General features: G+C 37.2%; 1 long non-coding RNA gene across 1 annotated transcript in view; it reads right to left on the minus strand.

Moving 5' to 3' along the window:
* LOC147024195 (uncharacterized) overlaps positions 1–26,898 on the minus strand; it is a 67,207-nt gene extending 40,309 nt beyond the window's left edge. The window contains exon 1 of the long non-coding RNA XR_015058807.1: positions 26,853–26,898. This is a non-coding gene — a long non-coding RNA (uncharacterized LOC147024195). The remainder of the gene's footprint in view (positions 1–26,852) is intronic.
* Between the last annotated feature and the right edge of the window lie 553 nt (positions 26,899–27,451).

A 27,451-nucleotide genomic window follows, 5' to 3' on the forward strand; every position in this document is an offset into this window, starting at 1 on the left:
CATCTTTCTCATCTCAAGTCTGAACTCTCAAACCTCTCTCCCTCCTCAAAATCCTGGTTGTGTCTAATCAAATCTGTTTCTGGTGTATGTTCCCCCTCCATCCCCTCCCTCACCTCAAATGGCAGCACTGCTGATACCGCACGTGAAAAGGCTGAATGCCTAAACTCGGTGTTTGCAGTTAAATCTTGTGTCCAAAACCCATCCCTTTCCCTACCCACCTTACCCAGTTGCACCCAACTGTCCCTGGACTCTGTGTCCTTTTCTCCTGACAAGGTGGAGAGCTTGCTGTCAAACCTCGACTCAGATTCTGCAACCGGTCCAGACGGCATCAGCCCACGTGAGTAGGGTAAGAATACTGATTCTGGCTCACTTTTCCCCATTTAAATGAATGGGGGATTTTCAGCAATCCAGATTTTTTTTCCCTAAAATAAACCCCCTTTTTATCCCAAGGTATATTTATTTGTCTCCCCTTTTAACCTGGAGGTTGAACCTCATTGAATTGAACACCTGGGGGTTGAACAGCTCACTCATTGAACCTATAAAGATTTGTTCATTCTCAAATTCCTTCAATAGTTTAATTTTCTTTGCACAATAATCCCCATCTAAAATATTGACAAACAAAACATTTGAATCTTTATATTTTTGAAGATACCCTTTTGTGCCATTACGAAATGATAAACTTCTCTTAATGCTCTCATCTGGCCACCTCCTGAGCCACATATCATTTTGAGATTATAGTAAATTGTTTTTTCATTGTTCAATTGATAACCATCAAAGTTTTCAGTCCATTCAAGGATATTCATTTTTTTCTTTACATCCTCTAACTTACTAGTTTTTAAATTAATTCGCTTATTTGTTTTATTTACCTTTGTTTTAGTTATTTTTTCAATAAGACTTATTTGATATTTTTCACATTCATTATGTTTTCCATTTATATACCAAGACTGAGATTTTCTCCACTCTTTAGTTTGATTAATACTTGGTTTAACCATTTATATATTGTGAAAAAACGCGGCGGTAGCCCTTAAAAAACCCAAACCCATCTTCCCATCGTTAAAACACAATCTATTCTATTCACTCTATCATACAATATCCATATGGAACACAATCTATTCCATTATCTAAAATAAATCTCTTATCATCAAAGGCTCCTAATGCCTTTTTATTTACTTCTTCACTATATATGTTATGTTTATAACTTCTTATTGTATTCATTTTCCTATATTCTTCTTTCTTATTCATCAAACAATTATAATAATTTCTAAAAGTTATTGATTTCTTTATTACATATTTCTTTATTCCCTTTAACCTCTTATCAATCTGTTCACCATACTTATAAGCATATGCCTTTGCTCTCAATCCAATAAACTCACTCATTACTTTTCCACCCAACTCATCCTTAAACTTACCAATAACCTTTTCATTCTTTTTGGAAAATAACTCACTCTTCTTGCTGAAATTACTTGTATCATATACTCCAATATTTTTCTTCATATCTTCATAAACATCATCAGTTTTTATATCTAGGATAAAACTATCAGTGTCCATATACAACAATGAAACATTTTCACCATACTCTTTCTTTAAGTCATTATACAAATAATCATACATCAATATCTTTGATAAATCAAGAACTGCTGTTCCAATATAAATTGGTTTATCCATTACAATACTTTCCTTTTTCATATGAATTGCAGAAAAGTTCTCTGAAAAAACCTCTTCTCTCTCAAAACTTGGTTTATTTATCAATCTCGAAGCTTCTTTCCAAGATGTTGCGAATCTAATGTTTTGCCTGTTTCTAACATTTTCCATAGTCTTTCCAAATACAGCATTATTCATTAATTTATAAAAGTCCCCTTCAAATTTTACTTTTGTATTTGCTCTCATATCTGTATTGAATTGAATATACTTTTTCACCCAAGGACTTTGTTTAAATTTTAAAACTCTATGAATTTTAGCTACTCTCAATACTTCTCTCAAAAACTGTTTTAAGCTTCTCTGATGTAAAACATATCCCTCTTTATCATAGAATGTTGTTAATAACTTTTCTGTTGATTTGCCTTTAATATTAAAACTTTTATGATAATCACTGAACCATTCTTTCTTTGGGGTTTCTTTCTCACATGCAAAGGAAGGTCTTTATGCTTATTATGAAGAACACTCGGGTACCTCAAATCAACTTCAAAATAATAACCTTCTTCTTCGTCATTCAATTCCTCTTGAGAAGAAATAACAATATTCATCAAAGCCTTTTCATAATCCTTTTCTTCCACCCACTCTAATTTACCATAAGGCAGAGATTGAGACATTGCCCATCCATACAAATTATTAGCATCAAAATACATCAAATAATTACCATCTTTTTCACTATCATAATTTGGGAGATATTTATTATTTGCTTTCGCATATCTTTTTGAACATACTTGTGATATTCCACCTCTCTTGGACTTCTCAATCATCAAAAGCATATCAACATCACTGATTAAATCTATTTCTTGTTTTGTCATTTTCAACATTGCACTCCAAGCTAAACCAGGAGCTGTGAAATAGTGGGCAGGGTCTAATCCATTACAATTTTTATTATGACAGAGTGTTCTAAAAGCCTCAAACACATCAGTTAACAATAAAACATCTGTTTTTAGATATAAATCATGATATTCTCCAAGGTTCTTTATCTTAAATATTTTCCATATTTCTTGTGCGTGTTTATATTCCTTATCACTTATCTCTTCTTCATAAAGGTTATTATAGAAACTTTCTTTGAAGGAAGTTGTGTTTCTTTAAATCTCATAAATGAATCCATATAATCATAAGGATAAATTCCCTTACTTGTAAGAATTTTCTCTTTACTTTGAATTTCATTCCTTGTTTGAATTTCCTCTCTCGTAAGAATTCCTTCTTTAATCAGAATTTCATCTTTAATCTGAATTTCCTCTTTAGTTAGAATTTCATTCATTGTTCGAATTTTCTTTATAATTAGAATTTCATCTTCAGTTAGAATTTCTTCATTAATTAGAGTTTCCTCTTTACTTTGAATTCTCTCTTTAATCTGAATTTCCTCTTTAGTGAGAATTTCCTCTTTTGGAAAGAATGAATTAAGATTTGGAAAAGAGTCCGTGGAGCTTAGATTTGATGCGAGGTAGGCTAGTGGTGTTCCCATAAACTTGTAAGAATCTAGAAACCTAGTACGAGTTAAAGGTTTTGTGAATATCATTTTTGAAAATGAAATATACTTTTGACTTGTGTTTGTTATGGCAGAAATATTCCCTGGTGTTTTTGAAAGTTCATTTATAAATAGATGTGTATCATAGTTGGCGCTGTTGTGAAGAAAGACTGGAATAAAAGAAGGTAATTTATAATTAAGATTACAACAGGAATGAGCGGGACCTCTATATTTACCAGTAAGATGACAATGGTCTCTAACTTTAGACTCCTTAATTTCCCCCTCACAAATATGACAGATATTGTTCATTCTAAATTCTAATTTTTCTTCTTTGGTTAATTTAATCGGTTCATTTGTTTCTTTCATTAATTTAGTGAGTCTTATACAATCCTTTTCTAATCGTTTTACAAACTCTTGTGAAGCATTTTTTCCACGATAATGTTCAAGTTTGTTATACTTTTCTCCAACAGATGATTTGATATAATAACAGAAACCACAAGGAATATGTTTTTGATATTTATTTGTATATGGTTCTTTTGGATTAGGAGAAGCAGTATTTATCTTTTTAAGGATACATTCAAAATCAGCGTATATCACAAATGGGTGCATGATAGATTTATTATAATCTTCAAAATAAATCTTTTCACCAGGTTTAGGCATTGTAATTACAGCTGATTTATGATTACTACAATATTTTGAATGTTGTTCTAATCGTTCTTTGTATGAAATGAATTAAGACATCATTTACAAGGATATATTTTGTTTGCTGTTCTGAATACCTGAGAAGAGATTAATCTTGATAAATTATTGATGTATGTGTAATGTGAATTCTTTCCAACACTAAAATATAAAAGGTCAATGTGTGTTTCTTCATTTTTATAGTTGTTTGAAATTTTTAATATTTGAACTTTGTTTGTATCCGTTAATCCATATACATTAATAGAAAGATTATTCTTTTTCTCAAATTTAGGAATATCTGTTAGTGGCATTGGGAATTTAAAATCTTTAATGTCCAAGGTATTCTCATATTTCATATATTGTTTTACTCTTTCTGAATTACATTTTGGTGGATGAAAGTGAGCAAGAACAGACCAGAGAAAACATTTATTATCATTGTTCTTAATATTAACAACTGCCTTCTTTCGTTTTATTTCTTTGGTAATTCAATATAAGAAGAAGCTTTAAGAGGGTTTGATTTTAGAATGTGTATATCTAAAAAGATGATTTTTTTAATATTGAATCCACTTCCTACCACTGTATTATCAACATCCTCCTCTTGTCTTGATAGTTCTTCATAAACCCCACTATTCAAAAAATCTTGAAATGATGTTATAAAATGAAGACCTGTTCTCATATAAGGAGTATGTTCTTCATCTTGTCTTTTCATATTCATTTTCACTCCCATATAAAACTTTAAAGTTTTCATTTCTTTTAATGTCTTTTTAATAAATTTTTTCAACATCGGGTTTCACTATTTCAATTGATTCAGCTATTGATGATGGACCGGGTTCTCCAAATTGAAAAATCCTTATTTTTATATGCCCTTTAAATGCCCCATCAGTGTTTTCAATATAATAGTCTCCCTTTACTTTAAACTCATTTTTCTTGTGTTTTTGTGATTGAAGATGTTTATTATAACTACTCTTCAAAACATCCTTTGAACAGATATCACAATGTTTTCTTTCCAACTCAAGAGGAGATATTTGATGAAATAGATTAAATGTGTGTTTGTTGGTTCGGAGGTGTTTTCTATAATGTTTATATTCGTGATTACAAACATCGCAGTACGTTGTATTCACCATATTTATAGAATAAAACTTTGCTTAAACTAAAATTTTCTTGATGAAAATTTCGTTTAATTTATAGGTGAATCTGTGCTTAAAAACATTTTATCCTCCAACTTTTTCACTTAATAAATACAATGTTTCAAGACACAAAAGACAAGTTTCAATCAATCTCTTCATCTGTTAAAGATACTGAGAAATATGTCAAGGATGTAAAATTGAACAAAGATAAATATAACAACTATTGGATAAAAACTATTATGGTAAATAATATGAGTTCTTCAATTTCCTTCAGTGGAAGGGCTTTTAGTATACCTGGTAGAACATCAATTAAAGTATCTCTAACAAAAGTTTCTCCTCTCCTTCTAGTAATATATTCAAAACTAGAAAAAGCAATGAAACAAGAAAAAGTATCAAAGAACAAAAACCTTATGGATGAAGCTTTAGAAAGAAAAGATAAGACCATCTGTAATATGCAAGGAGAAATTTGTATTTTTTTTCAACAACCCTAAAGATGTTAATCCTGATGAAATAAAGGATGTTAATATATCAGGTAAAATGACATTTCGTTCAATAGTAGTTAACGATAATTTTAAAATTACCTTTAATATAAAAAATGTTGTCGTTGAATCTGATAATGAAAAAAAGTATATCGATATCGATGGTAATATACAACTGAAAGTATAGATGAATTTCAGTTTAAGTAAAGTTTTACTTTATAAATATGCTAGACTTTCCTGATTCTTCATATGACAAATTTGAGAATTGTCCTGCGTGTGAAAGAGGGGGATTAAACACAGAGTCAAAAGCCTATAAACAATGTATATTCTGTGATTATCTTCTAATTAATGATAATAAAAAATATAAAAAGGAAAATAATTCTTTTAGATTTACACCAAAAATGAATTACTTTACAAGATTGATTAGAGAAATGAATGTAAAGTATGAGGGTGATAACACACCTTTCCTTACAAGGGAAGAAACTGAACGTATAAGAGAAATGTTCAAAGGATTGTTGTTATATATTATTCATGGATGTAATTTTCAGGGAAATATCAACACAAGATATTGTATAAATAAAATAATGGATTATCTTGAAATTAAACCTGAACTTAGGATAAAATATAGAGTTTCTAAAAAAAGCCAATAATAAATTAAATAACTTGTTTTCTAAATATATAAATGAATGATTTTTTACCTATTTGGGAAAATAAGATAAAATTTAACAACCATAAAAATCTCCCAAATTCATTAAGATGTCTCATAGTTGGTTCAAGTGGATGTGGAAAAACCTGCTTACTTTTAAAAATGCTCCTCACTCCCAACTTTTTAGATTATGATAATTTAATAATTTTCACAAAGTCGAGTTTTCAACCAGAGTATCAACTACTCTCACAAGGTTTTAATGCTGGTCTTCAAAAGAAGATATAATCGGTTTATTTAAATGTCAAAAAAACCTAAATGATTATAACATTGAAGATATAATTCAACTATTTTGTGATACACAGAGATGTAAAAAGAAATCAAATCCTATAACTTGTATTCTTAGTGATAATACGGATGATATACCGTCTCCCCAAGATTTGGATAAATCAAAAAAGAACCTCGTTATCTTTGATGATTGTGTTAATGAGAGAAACCAAACGGTAATGGACAGCTACTACACAAGAGGGAGACATTCTTCTTGTAATTGTATTTATCTTAGTCAATCGTACTTTCAACTTCCTCGTCATTCCATCAGAAACAATGCTAATACTTTTATTTTATTCAAGTTAAATTCAATAGATATCAATAATTTTTGGAGAGATAATTGTTCTACATTATGTAGTAAAAAGAAATTTGAGGATTACATGAAGCACACGACTGAAAAATATAAATATATTGTTGTGAAACAAGATGAGATATTAAGGGATATATTTTTTGTTTTATAAACAATTACATATATAAATGACAACTATTATTATAAATCTTGTGGGTAAATCTGCTTCTGGAAACATCTTTCATTTTTTCTTGGGAAGTTTTTAAAAGTGGTTTAAAAAATTTCTCTTGTTTTCTTTCAAATGCTTCTTCGCCCGTTAGTTTCTGTCTGCGTTTCTTCTTTATGTCTTCCTGTTGTTTTACAACTTTTGAAACCAACTCTTGATGTTCCTTAAATCTTCTTGCTCTTTCTTTTGTATCCATTTATTTATTGTAAAATATCATTTAATGAATTGCAAAGATTAACAGGGAAATTTTCCTTTTCTTCATCATTCAAGTAGATGTGTTCAAATAAATCCTTTTCTTTAAATATTTCATCAAATTCTTTATTAACATTAATGCGAGTTGTAATTTCTTCTTCACTAATACTTGCATCTCTGCTTTTCATACGTTTGCGTTGAGTTTCTTCATCAACATCAAAACCGAATGATAAAATCTTCACCCCGCTCAGATATTTAATAATTTGTCTCGTTCCTTCTGGATTAGTTTCTAATATCCCAACACCACCAGATTTTAGTTTCCTTAACTCACTCTTACAATGTGAATATTTTGTTGTACCAAGAGAAACCTCCTCAAATATTTGTCCTTCATTCCTCAATCGCATATGTTCCTCCACTGAAATATAGTGATAATCTTCACCTTTTACTTCTCCAGGTCTTATTGCTCTAGTTGTTGTTGATACAATGCGTATCACGGGGTGTTTTTTAAGTAAATTTACAATATTCTCATTTGTACTACATAAGAACCTTGATTTATGAAAGTTGTTTCCAGAAGCAGATTTACCCACAAGATTTATAATAATAGTTGTCATTTATATATGTAATTGTTTATAAAACAAAAAATATATCCCTTAATATCTCATCTTGTTTCACAACAATATATTTATATTTTTCAGTCGTGTGCTTCATGTAATCCTCAAATTTCTTTTTACTACATAATGTAGAACAATTATCTCTCCAAAAATTATTGATATCTATTGAATTTAACTTGAATAAAATAAAAGTATTAGCATTGTTTCTGATGGAACGACGAGGAAGTTGAAAGTACGATTGACTAAGATAAATACAATTACAAGAAGAATGTCTCCCTCTTGTGTAGTAGCTGTCCATTACCGTTTGGTTTCTATCATTAACACAATCATCAAAGATAACGAGGTTCTTTTTTGATTTATCCAAATCTTGGGGAGACGGTATATCATCCGTATTATCACTAAGAATACAAGTTATAGGATTTGATTTCTTTTTACATCTCTGTGTATCACAAAATAGTTGAATTATATCTTCAATGTTATAATCATTTAGGTTTTTTTGACGTTTAAATAAACCGATTATATCTTCTTTTTGAAGACCAGCATTAAAACCTTGTGAGAGTAGTTGATACTCTGGTTGAAAACTCGACTTTGTGAAAATTATTAAATTATCATAATCTAAAAAGTTGGGAGTGAGGAGCATTTTTAAAAGTAAGCAGGTTTTTCCACATCCACTTGAACCAACTATGAGACATCTTAATGAATTTGGGAGATTTTTATGGTTGTTAAATTTTATCTTATTTTCCCAAATAGGTAAAAAATCATTCATTTATATATTTAGAAAACAAGTTATTTAATTTATTATTGGCTTTTTAGAAACTCTATATTTTATCCTAAGTTCAGGTTTAATTTCAAGATAATCCATTATTTTATTTATACAATATCTTGTGTTGATATTTCCCTGAAAATTACATCCATGAATAATATATAACAACAATCCTTTGAACATTTCTCTTATACGTTCAGTTTCTTCCCTTGTAAGGAAAGGTGTGTTATCACCCTCATACTTTACATTCATTTCTCTAATCAATCTTGTAAAGTAATTCATTTTTGGTGTAAATCTAAAAGAATTATTTTCCTTTTTATATTTTTTATTATCATTAATTAGAAGATAATCACAGAATATACATTGTTTATAGGCTTTTGACTCTGTGTTTAATCCCCCTCTTTCACACGCAGGACAATTCTCAAATTTGTCATATGAAGAATCAGGAAAGTCTAGCATATTTATAAAGTAAAACTTTACTTAAACTGAAATTCATCTATACTTTCAGTTGTATATTACCATCGATATCGATATACTTTTTCATTATCAGATTCAACGACAACATTTTTTATATTAAAGGTAATTTTAAAATTATCGTTAACTACTATTGAACGAAATGTCATTTCACCTGATATATTAACATCCTTTATTTCATCAGGATTTACATCTTTAGGGTTGTTGAAAAAAATACAAATTTCTCCTTGCATATTACAGATGGTCTTATCTTTTCTTTCTAAAGCTTCATCCATAAGGTTTTTGTTCTTTGATACTTTTTCTTGTTTCATTGCTTTTTCTAGTTTTGAATATATTACTAGAAGGAGAGGAGAAACTTTTGTTAGAGATACTTTAATTGATGTTCTACCAGGTATACTAAAAGCCCTTCCACTGAAGGAAATTGAAGAACTCATATTATTTACCATAATAGTTTTTATCCAATAGTTGTTATATTTATCTTTGTTCAATTTTACATCCTTGACATATTTCTCAGTATCTTTAACAGATGAAGAGATTGATTGAAACTTGTCTTTTGTGTCTTGAAACATTGTATTTATTAAGTGAAAAAGTTGGAGGATAAAATGTTTTTAAGCACAGATTCACCTATAAATTAAACGAAATTTTCATCAAGAAAATTTTAGTTTAAGCAAAGTTTTATTCTATAAATATGGTGAATACAACGTACTGCGATGTTTGTAATCACGAATATAAACATTATAGAAAACACCTCCGAACCAACAAACACACATTTAATCTATTTCATCAAATATCTCCTCTTGAGTTGGAAAGAAAACATTGTGATATCTGTTCAAAGGATGTTTTGAAGAGTAGTTATAATAAACATCTTCAATCACAAAAACACAAGAAAAATGAGTTTAAAGTAAAGGGAGACTATTATATTGAAAACACTGATGGGGCATTTAAAGGGCATATAAAAATAAGGATTTTTCAATTTGGAGAACCCGGTCCATCATCAATAGCTGAATCAATTGAAATAGTGAAACCCGATGTTGAAAAATTTATTAAAAAGACATTAAAAGAAATGAAAACTTTAAAGTTTTATATGGGAGTGAAAATGAATATGAAAAGACAAGATGAAGAACATACTCCTTATATGAGAACAGGTCTTCATTTTATAACATCATTTCAAGATTTTTTGAATAGTGGGGTTTATGAAGAACTATCAAGACAAGAGGAGGATGTTGATAATACAGTGGTAGGAAGTGGATTCAATATTAAAAAAATCATCTTTTTAGATATACACATTCTAAAATCAAACCCTCTTAAAGCTTCTTCTTATATTGAATTACCAAAAGAAATAAAACGAAAGAAGGCAGTTGTTAATATTAAGAACAATGATAATAAATGTTTTCTCTGGTCTGTTCTTGCTCACTTTCATCCACCAAAATGTAATTCAGAAAGAGTAAAACAATATATGAAATATGAGAATACCTTGGACATTAAAGATTTTAAATTCCCAATGCCACTAACAGATATTCCTAAATTTGAGAAAAAGAATAATCTTTCTATTAATGTATATGGATTAACGGATACAAACAAAGTTCAAATATTAAAAATTTCAAACAACTATAAAAATGAAGAAACACACATTGACCTTTTATATTTTAGTGTTGGAAAGAATTCACATTACACATACATCAATAATTTATCAAGATTAATCTCTTCTCAGGTATTCAGAACAGCAAACAAAATATATCCTTGTAAACGATGTCTTAATTCATTTCATACAAAAGAACGATTAGAACAACATTCAAAATATTGTAGTAATCATAAATCAGCTGTAATTACAATGCCTAAACCTGGTGAAAAGATTTATTTTGAAGATTATAATAAATCTATCATGCACCCATTTGTGATATACGCTGATTTTGAATGTATCCTTAAAAAGATAAATACTGCTTCTCCTAATCCAAAAGAACCATATACAAATAAATATCAAAAACATATTCCTTGTGGTTTCTGTTATTATATCAAATCATCTGTTGGAGAAAAGTATAACAAACTTGAACATTATCGTGGAAAAAATGCTTCACAAGAGTTTGTAAAACGATTAGAAAAGGATTGTATAAGACTCACTAAATTAATGAAAGAAACAAATGAACCGATTAAATTAACCAAAGAAGAAAAATTAGAATTTAGAATGAACAATATCTGTCATATTTGTGAGGGGGAAATTAAGGAGTCTAAAGTTAGAGACCATTGTCATCTTACTGGTAAATATAGAGGTCCCGCTCATTCCTGTTGTAATCTTAATTATAAATTACCTTCTTTTATTCCAGTCTTTCTTCACAACAGCGCCAACTATGATACACATCTATTTATAAATGAACTTTCAAAAACACCAGGGAATATTTCTGCCATAACAAACACAAGTCAAAAGTATATTTCATTTTCAAAAATGATATTCACAAAACCTTAAACTCGTACTAGGTTTCTAGATTCTTACAACTTTATGGGAACACCACTAGCCTACCTCGCATCAAATCTAAGCTCCACGGACTCTTTTCCAAATCTTAATTCATTCTTTCCAAAAGAGGAAATTCTCACTAAAGAGGAAATTCAGATTAAAGAGAGAATTCAAAGTAAAGAGGAAACTCTAATTAATGAAGAAATTCTAACTGAAGATGAAATTCTAATTATAAAGAAAATTCGAACAATGAATGAAATTCTAACTAAAGAGGAAATTCAGATTAAAGATGAAATTCTGATTAAAGAAGGAATTCTTACGAGAGAGGAAATTCAAACAAGGAATGAAATTCAAAGTATAGAGAAAATTCTTACAAGTAAGGGAATTTATCCTTATGATTATATGGATTCATTTATGAGATTTAAAGAAACACAACTTCCTTCAAAAGAAAGTTTCTATAATAACCTTTATGAAGAAGAGATAAGTGATAAGGAATATAAACACGCACAAGAAATATGGAAAATATTTAAGATAAAGAACCTTGGAGAATATCATGATTTATATCTAAAAACAGATGTTTTATTGTTAACTGATGTGTTTGAGGCTTTTAGAACACTCTGTCATAATAAAAATTGTAATGGATTAGACCCTGCCCACTATTTCACAGCTCCTGGTTTAGCTTGGAGTGCAATGTTGAAAATGACAAAACAAGAAATAGATTTAATCAGTGATGTTGATATGCTTTTGATGATTGAGAAGTCCAAGAGAGGTGGAATATCACAAGTATGTTCAAAAAGATATGCGAAAGCAAATAATAAATATCTCCCAAATTATGATAGTGAAAAAGATAGTAATTATTTGATGTATTTTGATGCTAATAATTTGTATGGATGGGCAATGTCTCAATCTCTGCCTTATGGTAAATTAGAGTGGGTGGAAGAAAAGGATTATGAAAAGGCTTTGATGAATATTGTTATTTCTTCTCAAGAGGAATTGAATGACGAAGAAGAAGGTTATTATTTTGAAGTTGATTTGAGGTACCCGAGTGTTCTTCATAATAAGCATAAAGACCTTCCTTTTGCATGTGAGAAAGAAACCCCAAAGAAAGAATGGTTCAGTGATTATCATAAAAGTTTTAATATTAAAGGCAAATCAACAGAAAAGTTATTAACAACATTCTATGATAAAGAGGGATATGTTTTACATCAGAGAAGCTTAAAACAGTTTTTGAGAGAAGTATTGAGAGTAGCTAAAATTCATAGAGTTTTAAAATTTAAACAAAGTCCTTGGGTGAAAAAGTATATTCAATTCAATACAGATATGAGAGCAAATACAAAAGTAAAATTTGAAGGGGACTTTTATAAATTAATGAATAATGCTGTATTTGGAAAGACTATGGAAAATGTTAGAAACAGGCAAAACATTAGATTCGCAACATCTTGGAAAGAAGCTTCGAGATTGATAAATAAACCAAGTTTTGAGAGAGAAGAGGTTTTTTCAGAGAACTTTTCTGCAATTCATATGAAAAAGGAAAGTATTGTAATGGATAAACCAATTTATATTGGAACAGCAGTTCTTGATTTATCAAAGATATTGATGTATGATTATTTGTATAATGACTTAAAGAAAGAGTATGGTGAAAATGTTTCATTGTTGTATATGGACACTGATAGTTTTATCCTAGATATAAAAACTGATGATGTTTATGAAGATATGAAGAAAAATATTGGAGTATATGATACAAGTAATTTCAGCAAGAAGAGTGAGTTATTTTCCAAAAAGAATGAAAAGGTTATTGGTAAGTTTAAGGATGAGTTGGGTGGAAAAGTAATGAGTGAGTTTATTGGATTGAGAGCAAAGGCATATGCTTATAAGTATGGTGAACAGATTGATAAGAGGTTAAAGGGAATAAAGAAATATGTAATAAAGAAATCAATAACTTTTAGAAATTATTATAATTGTTTGATGAATAAGAAAGAAGAATATAGGAAAATGAATACAATAAGAAGTTATAAACATAACATATATAGTGAAGAAGTAAATAAAAAGGCATTAGGAGCCTTTGATGATAAGAGATTTATTTTAGATAATGGAATAGATTGTGTTCCATATGGATATTGTATGATAGAGTGAATAGAATAGATTGTGTTTTAACGATGGGAAGATGGGTTAGGGTTTTTTAAGGGCTACCGCCGCGTTTTTTCACAATATATATATATGGTTAAACCAAGTATTAATCAAACTAAAGAGTGGAGAAAATCTCAGTCTTGGTATATAAATGGAAAACATAATGAATGTGAAAAATATCAAATAAGTCTTATTGAAAAAATAACTAAAACAAAGGTAAATAAAACAAATAAGCGAATTAATTTAAAAACTAGTAAGTTAGAGGATGTAAAGAAAAAATGAATATCCTTGAATGGACTGAAAACTTTGATGGTTATCAATTGAACAATGAAAAAACAATTTACTATAATCTCAAAATGATATGTGGCTCAGGAGGTGGCCAGATGAGAGCATTAAGAGAAGTTTATCATTTCGTAATGGCACAAAAGGGGTATCTTCAAAAATATAAAGATTCAAATGTTTTGTTTGTCAATATTTTAGATGGGGATTATTGTGCAAAGAAAATTAAACTATTGAAGGAATTTGAGAATGAACAAATCTTTATAGGTTCAATGAGTGAGCTGTTCAACCCCCAGGTGTTCAATTCAATGAGGTTCAACCTCCAGGTTAAAAGGGGAGACAAATAAATATACCTTGGGATAAAAAGGGGGTTTATTTTAGGGAAAAAAAATCTGGATTGCTGAAAATCCCCCATTCATTTACATGGGGAAAAGTGAGCCAGAATCAGTATTCTTACCCTACTCACGTGTCCTCAAGGCCTGCTCTTCTGCTCTTGCTCACCCTCTCTCTGTTCTATTCACCCTCTCATTTGCTCAAGGCCATCTGCCATCTGCTTGGAAATCAGAAAACATCACTGCCCTGCATAAAAAGGTACAAAAACAGATCTCTGCAACTACAGACCAATAAGCCTTCTTCCATTCATCAGCAAGGTTATGGAATCCATCATCGCTTCAGACATCAAATCCTTCCTCTTCTCCAATGGCTTGATTTCTGATCATCAATTTGGTTTCAGACCAGGTCACTCGACCCTGGATATGTTGCTTCTGCTCTCCCAACAATGGATGGAGGTCCTCAATGCCAGACAGGAAATCCGAGCCGTATCCCTGGACATATCACGTGCTTTTGACACAGTGTGGCACCCTGCACTACTCATCAAACTCTCTTCCCATGGTATCCAAGGCCATCTCCACTCATGGCTCGCAGACTTCCTCTCCTGTCGCAGTCACCGTGTGGCCCTAAATGGAGTTCCTTCATCCCCCATTCCTGTCCAGGCTGGAGTTCCTCAAGGTAGCGTTCTGGGCCCTGTTCTTTTTCTGGTTTTCAGCAATGATCTCTCCGACTCTCTGGAAAATCTTCTATATCTCTTTGCTGATGACTCCACCCTCTGCCGTACCATCTGTCATCCCTCAGACCGGCAAGCAGCAGCTTGTTCGCTCACAAGCTGGTCCAACACGTGGAACATGTCCTTCAATCCGGGCAAATCTCACGCTCTCACTATGTCTCTTCAAAAGGACTATTTAGAAACCCCCCCCATCCACTTTCTCAACAATCCTCTGTAAGAAGTCCTTTCTTTCAAGCTTCTGGGTCTCACTATCTGCCATGAGCTTTCCTGGGAAAGCCACATTTCAAACCTCGCCTCCAAAGCCAGTCGCCGACTGGGAATCCTCCGTCGTGCAAAGTCCTTCCTCGGCCCACCTGAGCTCCTCACCACTTACAAAGCTTTTGTCTGCAGCCTGATGGAGTGCTGCTCTCCCCTCTGGGCTGCTGCTCTTGCCTCCCACCTTTCTCCGCTTCACGCTGTAGAAACCAGGGCATTTAGGATCATCGGTATCTCCCGCAATGAGGCAGAGTCTTTGGGCCTCTCACTCAATCACCGTAGGTTGGTCGGTGGTCTTTCTGTCTTCTACCGTCTCCTCTCCAGCCTCGCCCTCTGCTCTCTCTGTGATTTGTCCCCACGACATTTCCGCAGGGCGCTCAAGGTCCGCCAACAACCCCCTTCTGGTAAAACTACCAAAATCACGAATCACTGCTCACCTTCACTCTTTCATTCCTCTTTTTCCCCGCCTTTGGAATAAAATCCCTCACTCTATTGTTTCGCATTCTTCCCTCCAGGCCTTCAAAACAGCTGTTCACCACCACCTCTTATCATCCCCCATTTAAATCCTCGATCTTTTCTACCCCCGGTAATCCACCCAATTCCCTGCTTTCCTTCCTGAAAGTCCCTGTAATGTCCATCTTCTATTCCCCATGTTCCCCATCCCATCCCTCTCCCTTCCACAGATCTCCTAATGTCTCTGTTCCCCACTGTTTTGTCCTTCCCACTCCCTCCCCTCCTGTCTCATGCCCCCCTTGATGTGTGTTTTGTGTTAGCTCTCATACGAGCCTCTACAAGGTATACCAAAAAAAAAAGGAGTCTGAGGAGTCCAAAGAGTCTTAAAAGGTCGAAAGGGGTTGAAAGCTCTGCTGTTGACATTTCCCCTTTCTCCTATTGTTCATTTTATGTTCTAGATCATCCACGAGCTTCGACTGTGCATACAAAGGAAAAATAAAGAAGGGTCCAAATGTGTTGAAAGGGTCAAGGGATCGAAGCAGTTTCAAGGGTTAAAGGTTCTGAAAAGGTATAAGGGGTATGTTCCAACAGTCTTTTCAGGTCCAAAGCATCTCAAAGGTTCTATTGAATCTTAGAGGTCTAATGGGTCTAATGGGGTCTGTTGAATCATCATAGTCTAACAGGGTCTATATGGCCTTAGCGAACAAAGGGGTCTATTAGGGTCTATAGGGTCTTCGGGTTCCAAAAGGTCTTAGGGGTCAAAGGTTTCTAAAGGGTCTATGGGATATATACATCATAGGGGTCTAAGAGTTCTAACAGGGTCGAACCAGACTGGTTTGTCTGGTTCAAACCAGACCAACCCATATACTTGTGAATCTTCGATTTCGGACGTAACAAACTAGAACGCCGCTAGGTAGATTGTATACCTCCGGCAAGCTGAACAGTTTACCTGTTGCATCCCTCTGATATACCGGATGCGGATCTTCACCAAAATCTACTAAATTTGTCCTTTTCACACACCCAACCTGCACACCAAGTTTCATTTGAATCCGTCCATAACGTTTTGAGATATCGGGCTCACAGTCAGTCACAAATAGACAGACAGGGGTGAAAGCAATAACCTCCATCCACCTTCAGTGGCAGAGGCAACGAGAGAAGGAAAAGCCACACGTCCACCAAGCTCAGACCTGGAACTGCCTTCACATTGACATGCAGACCAAAAATGCCATGAAAAAGGGAGTTATTGAAATTTTTTTGAAGAATAGACTGCTCCAACTTGATATAGCATGACCTCAATGGGTTGAAATCCACACTCACATGCTCAGTTCTTTGTGGTATATGTCACATGAAGCTGCCTGTGTTTTTTTTTTACCCAGGTCTTTCAAGAACCGGCTGAACAGGCCTGATGTTTGATTGAAGAAGATAGGAATTTGTAATTTGTTCAGGGTGCCATGACATCTCTCCGAGTCTTCACGAAGGACACCGTGGGATCTTGAACGTACACTACGTATAACGCCAGCAGACGAGATGCCATCACATGGACGGCACACACATTGATGAATCACTGAGCTTGCGAAACATCAGGATGATAGTCTTCTCATATCTGGACTACCAACCAACATTCAAACCCATGCGAGACAGATTACAGGTGAGTATGAACACCTGCCAGCTATTCTGCCAACCTTGAAGCTCTACTTACTCCAGTACAGAAGATTATTTACTCAATTAATTTTTATGTTTGGTTGAAAAAGGAATTTTTGAGCGAATGTTTTCCAAGAGTTCGTACGGAATTCTCGAAAGACAATGAGGCACAATTGACTCGGTGAATGTTAGCCGCCAGTCGAAGCAACATTGTTTGATTTCCATTATTTCCATGTTCTCAAAGTGAACGGTGAACGAATAAGGCGTGATTTACGGAGCGGATCAAATTGTGCGTGTGTGCTCATGAATGATGCTCCTCACGGAAAGTAACGTCTGTTGGGCAATTATCACAATGGACCACGTCTCCAAGAACGCCAACATCTCAAACACCTCCCACTGACGTCGGCGACGCAAATTGAGGCGTGAGGCGTCATTGGGCGTGGGAAAGAGCGAGATCAGCGGATCGTTACGTGCCAGATACATCTTCAGTAGTTCAGTGGAAACGATGAGCCTTCATACGATTATGGAAGCATCTGCCTGCGTGGCGTTCGATAGGATGAGCAGCCAGAGTACTGATCTCCAGCAGGCAATGGTGTGACCTTCAGAAAAAGGAGATCCAACAAATAAACAATTTATCCGAAATAAATATGCACTTATCGTGACGTCCCGTGAAGACCAGTAAAATTGTCTCTCTGTGTGCTGTGCTTTTGCTTGGCAGGATGGTCCAGGAAGCTGTGCACCCACCAACAAGCTGTCTATCCTAGGTTTGAATCTCGACCCAGCGATAAACTGTCATTTTGGTGTTTCACAGACAGGGTGTTTCATCAATGTAAGTGCCATCCTTCGGATGGACGTTAAACGGAACGTCGTGTCTGCCGGCATTAATTGCGATGAGTAGGCGAGCTACAGCCTGCAACATGGCCAAGTTCCAAATTCTTGTGCTTAGCAACAGAGGGCATTGTATCAGCAGCACAGCCAAACCCTCAGCCAACGATGCTACCCCGCAGCCTTGTGTTGCACATGAATGAAGAAGAGGAAGTTTGAAATCAACTTTTAAAATGATTATTGTACAATTAATCATGTTGGGGGTGGGGGAGTGGAAGCAGTGGAAGCTGTAAGGTCTTACAATATATATGTATATATATATATATATATATATATATATATATATATATATATATATATATATATATATATATATATGTATATATATATATATATATATATATATATATATATATATATATATATATATATATATATATATATATATATATATATTAGGAAACCCTCACATATTGTGGGAGTGAGGTTCCTGGAAAATGCCGTGAGAGTTAAAACCACGAATGTGGAAACCAAGGGCAAATGGAAAGAGGGGGGTTCAGTTCCTGGACTTTGAGAAAATATCGAAAAAGATCGACAGCAGCGAGAAATAAACACATTGCAATTGAAATAAACATGCAAATATATATATATATATATATATATATATATATATATATATATATATATATATATATATGTATGTATGTATGTATGTGTGTGTGTGTGTATAAGACCAATAATCCTCCAGAGGGCATCCTGATTCACGGAATTAAATGCTTTACTGAGATCAACATAAGCTGCGAGCAGCCGCTACCAAAACTCTCGACTGCGTTTGGTGAGGAACCGAAGAGCAAGGATACGGTCAATCGTTGACCTCTTTGGTGTAAAGCCTGACTGCTCTGGATGCTGGTGCTCAAGCAGATGGTGGCGAACCCTATCAAGAATTATCCGAGCAAAGGCCTTGCCCGGCACTGAAAGCAGCGTCACCCCTCGGTAGTTGTTGCAGTCTTGGCGATCACACTTCCATTTCCAGAGAGGGACAACAAGGCCCCTCTTAAAGTCAGTTGGGATGATGCCTGTGTCCTAGACAGAGCACAGAACTGCATGCAATGGTACGAGTGCAGCATTTCCACCAGCCTTGAGAAGTTCAGCATGGATGCCACAGATCTCTGGAGCTTTACACCATTTCAAATGATTCACCGTAACCTGTGTATCCACAAAAGAAGGTGGACCACAGTTGATTGGAGGGTCAGCAACAGGGATTGTAACACCCCTGAAATCCAACTCGACAGCAGGTGGATCAGCCTGGTACAACCGCTCAAAGTAACTGGCACAGAGGGGCCTTCACTTTGGACTCCTCTGTCAAGATCCCACCACCATTCTAACTGCAGTACACCGAGGGACGGGCTTGGATGAACGCAATTCGTAAATTCCCCGATAAGCAGGATGAGAATCACCTGACCACACATGATGCTCTACCCCCTCACAGATTCCTTGCACATAGGCCTCCTTGTCCACCCTCAGTGCACGTGCAGTTTTACACCTCAGCTCCCTGAACAGCTCAGCTTTGCCATTCAGCCTGGCCCTGCAACTCTGGGAAATGGTATCCAGTGTCCCTTGAGAGATAAAATTCTTTTTTGCCATCTGGTGAGTTACAAGACATTTACCGGCAACATCAAGAACGGTGGTCTTGAAGGCACTCCACAACTCCTTAGGATCCCCCAAAGCACCCAGATCCCCCAAATCTCCACTCAGCCAGTTCACAAACTCCTCAGCTGCCCTCTCATCCTTGAGCTTGCCAACTGCCAGCCTAAACTGGGATGGTACCATTCTCCTGGATTTAAGGTGTAACTTAAGAGTTGCTACAACAAGCCGGTGGTCAGTATTGAGGAACTGAGCACTCCGGTAGAGCCTGCAGTTCTGGATCATCCTCCAACGACCGTCAATGAGGACATGGTCAATCTCCTTTGCCACACCGCCAGCGTTGGAATACCACGTCCAGCAATGAACTTGTAGGTGCTGAAACCATGAACCAGCCACCCCAAGTCCATGACTTCTTGTAAAGTGAAGGAACGTGGTGCTACGCTGGTTCACAGTTCCAGAACCATGGGGACCAACACACGTCTCATAACCATCCCTATCAGTTCCATTCGATGCATTGAAATCCTCCAAGACAAGAAGTGTATCTCGTCTGGGGCACTGATCAACCACAGACTCGAGCGTGGCGTAGAATGTGTCCTTCACGGTGAGATCACTCGCCTCAGTCGGAGCATATACAGAGACCAGGGAAATGACACCCAAGGAGTGACGAATCTTTAGTCTCATCATACTCTCATTGACCGGTGTTACCTCAATTATCATTGGAGTCAGCTTATTGGACACAGCAACAGCAACTCCCTGGGCATGTTAACCATCAGAGCGAACAGCCCAATAGAAGGTGTAAACATCCGCCATGATCTCGCTGCCATCCGGTCTCCGAACCTCAGAGAGTGCTGCAATCCCGATGTCCAAAGGCTTGAGCTCAGATGATAACAGAGACAGGTGATCATCCTCTCTTTGGGATAGTTCATTCCAGGCACCCACCCGAAGGGACCGCCTCAGGTTAACCCAAGGAGACCGCCGTCTGGTGGACGACACCTCAGCACCACTCCGGCACACTCTCCCGCAATCTGACCCGAGAATGTTACCCCGTGGTTTCCCTCCTATCATCAAAATTTGGTGGTCCCGAAGGCTTTGCCCCAATCCTGTCATCTGGTGAGCTGCCCTGTGAAGGGAAGCTGCACAGGATGTACTCCCACGGAGTGGTTTTTCAGATTTTTTTTTAATGCTTCTGGAATGTTTTGCGGAATGAAGGGTTTTACTGTGGCCGGAGTGCAAATCCTGCCACCAACCTCCTAATAAGAAGTCGCCCAACTGCAGGAGGATGTCCGCAGACACAGTCGGACACTATATGTGGATGGCCATTGGCTCACAAGGAGATCCTCCGCCCTTTGGATCTCCATATATCATTTCCTGTTCGATGATGATTCATTATTAAATTTAAATCAAATCCTCTTTGCTGGTCGAATGACTTCAATTAACGGTGCGTGAGAAACAACAAAAGGCTGGTAATGAGAGGTAATCGTGCAAGAGGACGCAAACAATTACTCATCGCAGCTCAAAAATCTTGATTGGCCAAAATGATATACTGCGATAATGAAATCGGAACGCAATCGGTTGCTTCCGATTGCTCGTAACCTGTGATTGTATAACCCATGATATTGGAGGGTTTACTTTTATAATATGGATAATATGTCACGTATAATATCTGTATACTCACAGTTCACGGATGTCTGCCACATGTACTGTATACGCTGCCACCACCGATTGCCAATTTCCATTGGTGAGTCTCTTCGACTGAGCAGTCTTTCCTGATCCTGAAGCACCCATCTTCGGAAGCACAGACATCGGTATGCATCATGGGAGAGGGATGGTCGACAAAACTTTGAAGATGATTGGTGTTGGAGCTGAAAGCTTTGGGCAAAAGGGGCATTACATGGTGTGAACAAAGTGGGTGAAAGTTTTGTTATGAAAACGACACTGTCGACCGATTGTTAAGCTGTGGTCAGTCTTTGGATTAAGACAGAGTGTCGCCTTGCTGTGAGATTGACCTTGCGAGTTTGGCATAAAAAGGCGAGGCAAGGAGCGATCGAGAGAAGCAAGGAGAAGGCAAGAAGAAGAAGGAAAGAAACGAGAAAAATCGAAGGATGGAGAAACCGATGCGATTTGGTGGTGATCTTGGAGGTGACCCAGATATCCAGCTTGAGCAGCATACAGAGTTTTGGAATGGTGGAGTGCTGGGCACAGTGGGGTGACAGGCAGGGACAGTCTCGTGAGATTTTGCACTGCGCACACGGTGACCACTGATCCGGCGTACACCTTCACTCCTGCTGGCCGATCGGTTGTGTTCACGGAGAGCCAACACAGCACGCACCAAGGTCGTCCCTCCCGCCACCTCGCACCTCCGTGCGGTTCCGCTTGAGACGTGGTGAGATCCATACTGCATGAGCATTCCTGCGGGGCTCACATGCTCTACACTCATCGCTGACTGCCAATCTGCAAGGTTCGTTTCTGCACGACCATTCATGTTCAAATTTGTTTCATCGACACGGAAAAAGGTTCACAGATCTGCATGCTTGTTTAATACGGCAAGAGGTTTAATTGCATGTTCGAACAGTGCAAGATCTTAATGTTGGTTCACGGCACGAACCCTGGTTAAAGGGGGTGTGTTAACTTGTGAATGTAAAGTTGCCTTTGTCAATTGCATTCTTACTGATCTACATTGGCGCACGTTAACAGTGGGTTTGAAATAAAGTCATTTTCAAAATTCCTTCTGATGTACGTCGCTGGTTCACCTGGTTGGTTCTCAATTGATTGAGAAGTTTAACGTGACCGTTTATGTTGTCTGCCCTGATATCCTTTGGAACTCTCAAGGAACACTCGTTTCGAGGTTGTGACGGCGGCACGGAACATTCGGGCGGAAATACCCATCATCATTGAACAGCACAGACACCGCGGACAAAAATGGGCAATGAATGCTTTTTACCACTTAATCACAATCAAGTTTTTTACCTCCACCACCGAAGGTGAAAGAGGTTATGTTTTCACCCCCTCTCTGTCTGTCTGTTTGTTTGTGTGCAGGATATCTCAAAAAGTTGCAGACAGATCCAGATGAAATTTTGTGGACAGGTTTGGTGTGTGACAAGGACGAAATGATTCGATTTTGGTGAAGATCCGGATCCGGATCCGACTACGAGGATTTTTTTAAAGTGATTCTTCACCACTCAGAGAATGGGCCAAAATGATACATAGCACGATATCGCAAAAAAGTTGTAGAGAGATTCGGATGAAACTTGGTGGACATGTTGGGTGTGGGACAAGGAAGAATTGTTTCAATATTGGTGAAGATCTGAATCCAGATCCAGATCCGATAATTTTTTAATTTTCAAAGTGATTCTTCACTATTGAGAGATAGGACCAAAAAAAGATAGGGATTCTTCCAAGGCCATCTCCACCCATGGCTCGCGCAGACTTCCTCTCTTGTCGCAGCCAACTTGTGGCCCTAAATGGAGTTCTTTCATCCCCTCTTCCTGTCCAGGCTGGAGTTCCTCAAGGTAGCGTTCTGGGCCCTGTTCTTTTTCTGGTTTTCATCAGTGATCTCTCCGACTCTCTGGAAAATCCTCTTTATCACTTTGCTGATGAATCCACCCTATGTCATACCAAATGTCATCCCTCAGACCGGCAAGCAGCAGCTTCTTCGCTCTTGACAGATCTGGATAAAATCACAAACTGGTCCAACACGTGGAACATGTCTTTCAATTCTGACAAATCTCACGCTCTCACTGTGTCTCTCCAAAAGGACCGTTTAGAACCCCCCTCCCACCCTATCTACTTTATCAACAATCCTCTGGAGGAAGTCCTTTCATTCAAGCTTCTGAGTCTCACTATCTGCCATGATTTTTCCTGGGAAAGACACATTTCAAATCTCGCCCCCAAAGCCAGTCGCCGACTGGGAATCCTCCCTCGTGCAAAGTCCATCATCGCCCACCTGAACTCCTGACCATATCCAAAGCTTTTGTCCACAGCCTGATGGAGTACTGCTCTCCCCTCAGGGCTGGTGCTCCTGCCTCTCACCTTTATCGGCTTCACGCTGCGGAAACCAAGGCATTTCGGATCATTGGCATCTCCTGCAATGAGGCTGAGTCTTTGGGCCTCTCACTTTCTCACCGCAGGCAGGTCGGTGGTTTTTCTGTCTTCTACTGTCTCTTCACCACTCTCGCCCCCCCCCCCCCACGTTCTTTCTGCGATATGTCCCCACCATATTTCCACCGGGCGCCCAACATCTGCCAACAACCCCCTTCTGGTAAAACCACCAAAATCAAGAATCACTGCTCACCTTCACTCTTTCATTCCTCTTTTTTCCCGCTTTTGGAATAAACTCCCTCACTCTATTCTTTCCCATTCTTCCCTCCAGGCCTTCAAAACAGCTGTTCATCATCACCTGTTATCATCCCCCATCCAAATTCTCCGTTAATCTTTTCTACCTCCGTTAATCCACAACAAACTCACCTTCTTCAAATTCCCTGCTTTCCTTCTTGAAAGTCCCTGTAATGTCCATCTTGTATTCCCCATGTTCCCCGTCCCATCCCTCTCCCTTCCACAGATCTCCTAATGTCTCTGTTCCCCACTGTTTTGTCCTTCCCTCTCCCACCTCTGTTGTCTCATGCCCCCCCCCCCCTTGCTGTGTGTTGTGTGTTAGCTCTCATGCGAGCCTCGACAATGTATACAAAAAAAAATCCAAAAATAATGATTTACAGAATGATATTTCAAAAATGTGTTGGGCCTGATTTGTTCTCGGTGATCAGGTGTTACGTGGCAGAGGTATGCGCTCTACTGAGTGCCCTTCTATTTTTTAATTATTCGTACGCAGATTATGGCTGCTTGGCTGTAACTTTTTCTGGGGGCGTGGCTGTGCTGCTGATGCAATTCCCCTTGTTACCAGAACACGTACTCATTCGCCGACCTCAGAATAATAACAGGCTGAGTCAACCCTACCTGGTGTTAAGTCAACAGACTGAAAGGCGCTTGAACTCAGGATCTTCAGCCAGCCACCCTATCCATTAAACTAACGCCAGACTTACACGATGTTGGTATCGAGTGATGTTGGTAAGCCCATCGACGCTCTTTCGTCACAGGCCGACCAGGTTTCTTGTATGTTACGGGTTTGGCTTGTTTCTTACTTTTCCCATACGTCATTTGTGTGCGTGCCGTGTCCCACTGTCATGTCCGTGAGGTGTCGATGTTCTTCCCCAGTGGATGGAGGATTGTCGAGGGGGGAGGAGTGGGGGAAGGGGGTGTGTGAGGGTGTTGGGTATTGTCGGGGTGATTATTGATAATGGAAGGGGGTAGGTGTGTGATGGCGGTAGGTGTTGTCGGGGTGATGATTGGTGGTGGACTGTGGACGGGTGGGAGGATGGTTATTGAGGTGGGGGGGGGACCCTAAAAGTTTTAGCCTCCTTGGTCAAATCCTAACAGAGGAGTCGATACATGACACATACATACTTTCTCTCCACGATAAATAAATGGTGGTCCATTTGATTTTTAGAAATTTATTTTGATAATAGATAATTATGTTCATTTGCTCTTGTGGAAACTTCCAGGCAATGGCAACAGGTGTTTGATTCATTGCTCAAATCGCCCATGTGAATGTGCGGGTAGCTGGGTAGAGATGGTGTTCCAGTTTCAAACGACTGCCGTTTCTTCCACCTAATCGTGGGTATGGCATCCTCTCTCAATCTTGGTGGATAACCACAAGATCTTGCTATCTCTGTTGTTTCATAATGAGCTCTGTAAAATGTTCTGAGCACTAAAGCGAACATTTTGAAGGCCTGATCCACACTCAGATAGCTCGGACAAACCTCATCCAATTTCTGGCAAACTTTGTGTGTTTCAGCCATTGGTGTAGCTGTGGAGCATGAAAAGATCTCGGTTTGTGTTACTATACAAGCACCAAGGACGCATCGACTCGGCATATTTGTGGGAAATCGAAAATTATTCACCCTTTGTATTAAATCGTATTGCGATGTCACCCATATACAGCGCAGATCAGGGGACCTACTTCCAGGTGGCTGTCACGGATAACCTGAATAATAATAAGAAGATTTAAACTTTTAAGTGCAAAATTACCTTCTTTATAATTCGGAAATTCAGAAAATGACCCATTATATCCATATTGTTAGGGTATTGAGGGATAGATTAGCATTGAGGTGGTTTGAGTATTTGGGTTCTTCGTTACCCAATTTGAGGTTGCCACTCTTGTTTAAATACTGAAAATAAATTATGCTAAGATGACTATTTGACTTACAGATTCCATCCGAGCAATGGCAAGTGCAAAGTGCCCGCACTAGTGGAAGTGTCACTTGAGAACCCACATTCAGCACATACGTAAAAGGCCTAGTCAGCATTCATACGCCATCTTGAAAGTCCCATATTGATGGTGAAAAATGCATTTTTGACGGGCCTGTTCTCTCTCTCTCTCTCTCTCTCTCTCTCTCTCTCTCTCTCTCTCTCTCTTTCTCTCTCTCTCTCTCTCATTCTCTTCCTCTCTCTCTCTCTCTCTCTCTCTCTCTCTCTCTCTCTCTCTCTCTCTCTCTCTCTGTATCTCTCTGTATCTCTCTGTATCTCTCTCTGTATCTCTCTCTGTATCTCTCTCTGTACCTCTCTCTGTACCTCTCTCTGTATATCTCTCTCTGTATCTCTCTCTGTATATCTCTCTGTATCTCTCTCTGTATCTCTCTCTCTCTGTATCTCTCTCTCTCTGTATCTCTCTCTCTCTCTCTGTATCTCTCTCTCTCTCTCTGTATCTCTCTCTCTATGTATCTCTCTCTGTATCCCTCTCTGTATCTCTCTCTGTATCTCTCTCTGTATCTCTCTCTGTATCTCTCTCTGTATCTCTCTCTGTATCTCTCTCTGTATCTCTCTCTGTATCTCTCTCTGTATCTCTCTCTCTCTCTCTCTCTCTCTCTCTCTCTCTCTCTCTCTCTCTCTCTCTCTCTCTCTCTCTCTCTCTCTCTCTCTCTCAACAACAGGGGGAGAGGAGGTTTTTGTTTGTTTTTGAAACCAACAAAGTTAGATCTTATACTCGAGTGCACGTTGTCCCAGGACCACTAAATGTCATCTTCACGAAGATGAACTGCTTCCCAAGCTCAAGTGTATAACATCGTTATCTTTTCAAACATGTATCACTTACCGATGCTGGCCATATGGTTCCATCGTCTCAACGCAGCCATGCCTTATTGTGCCTTTGGATTAATGATTCATTTTTCTCCTTCCTCTAGTCAACCTTGTTGTGACGGGTTAATCTACTCATTATGTGGTTGTTATACAGAGGCTGTGAAGCATATTTTTTCGATGTACGCTCTTATGCAGTTTTTTTCCTTTGTTCTCTTTCCCCCCCCCACTTTGTTCTCTTTTATATTTCCTTTGTTCTCTTACTTTTTTGAGCTATTTTATAACTCGCTTTCTTGTTCGTCTAATTGTTTTCACTTGTTTTCTAAACTCTTACTAGATGGACGTCTTTCTCGATGAGGGTTTTTCTTTTTTGTTAATCTATATTTTGTTTCGTATTCATGGCGTTGTACTGATTTTGAAGTTTGTATTATGTGGTGAATTGTCAGATAATACAGCAGGCAGTGCTGGATTAACCATTAGGCAGACAAGGCATGTGCCTTAGGGCCAGCCAAAAATTCTGGCCAAAAATTATTTTCCCATTAAATATTTGTCTTTTTTTGTATTAAATATTTTGTTCTTGAATCAGTTCATCTTTTGTCTGGGGTCCATTTCCATGAG

Source organism: Eptatretus burgeri, chromosome 6 (genome assembly GCF_056783735.1).
Source record: "Eptatretus burgeri isolate ZD-2024b chromosome 6, Ebu_testis_v1, whole genome shotgun sequence".
In the NCBI taxonomy this organism is placed as follows: Eukaryota; Metazoa; Chordata; class Myxini; order Myxiniformes; family Myxinidae; genus Eptatretus; species Eptatretus burgeri.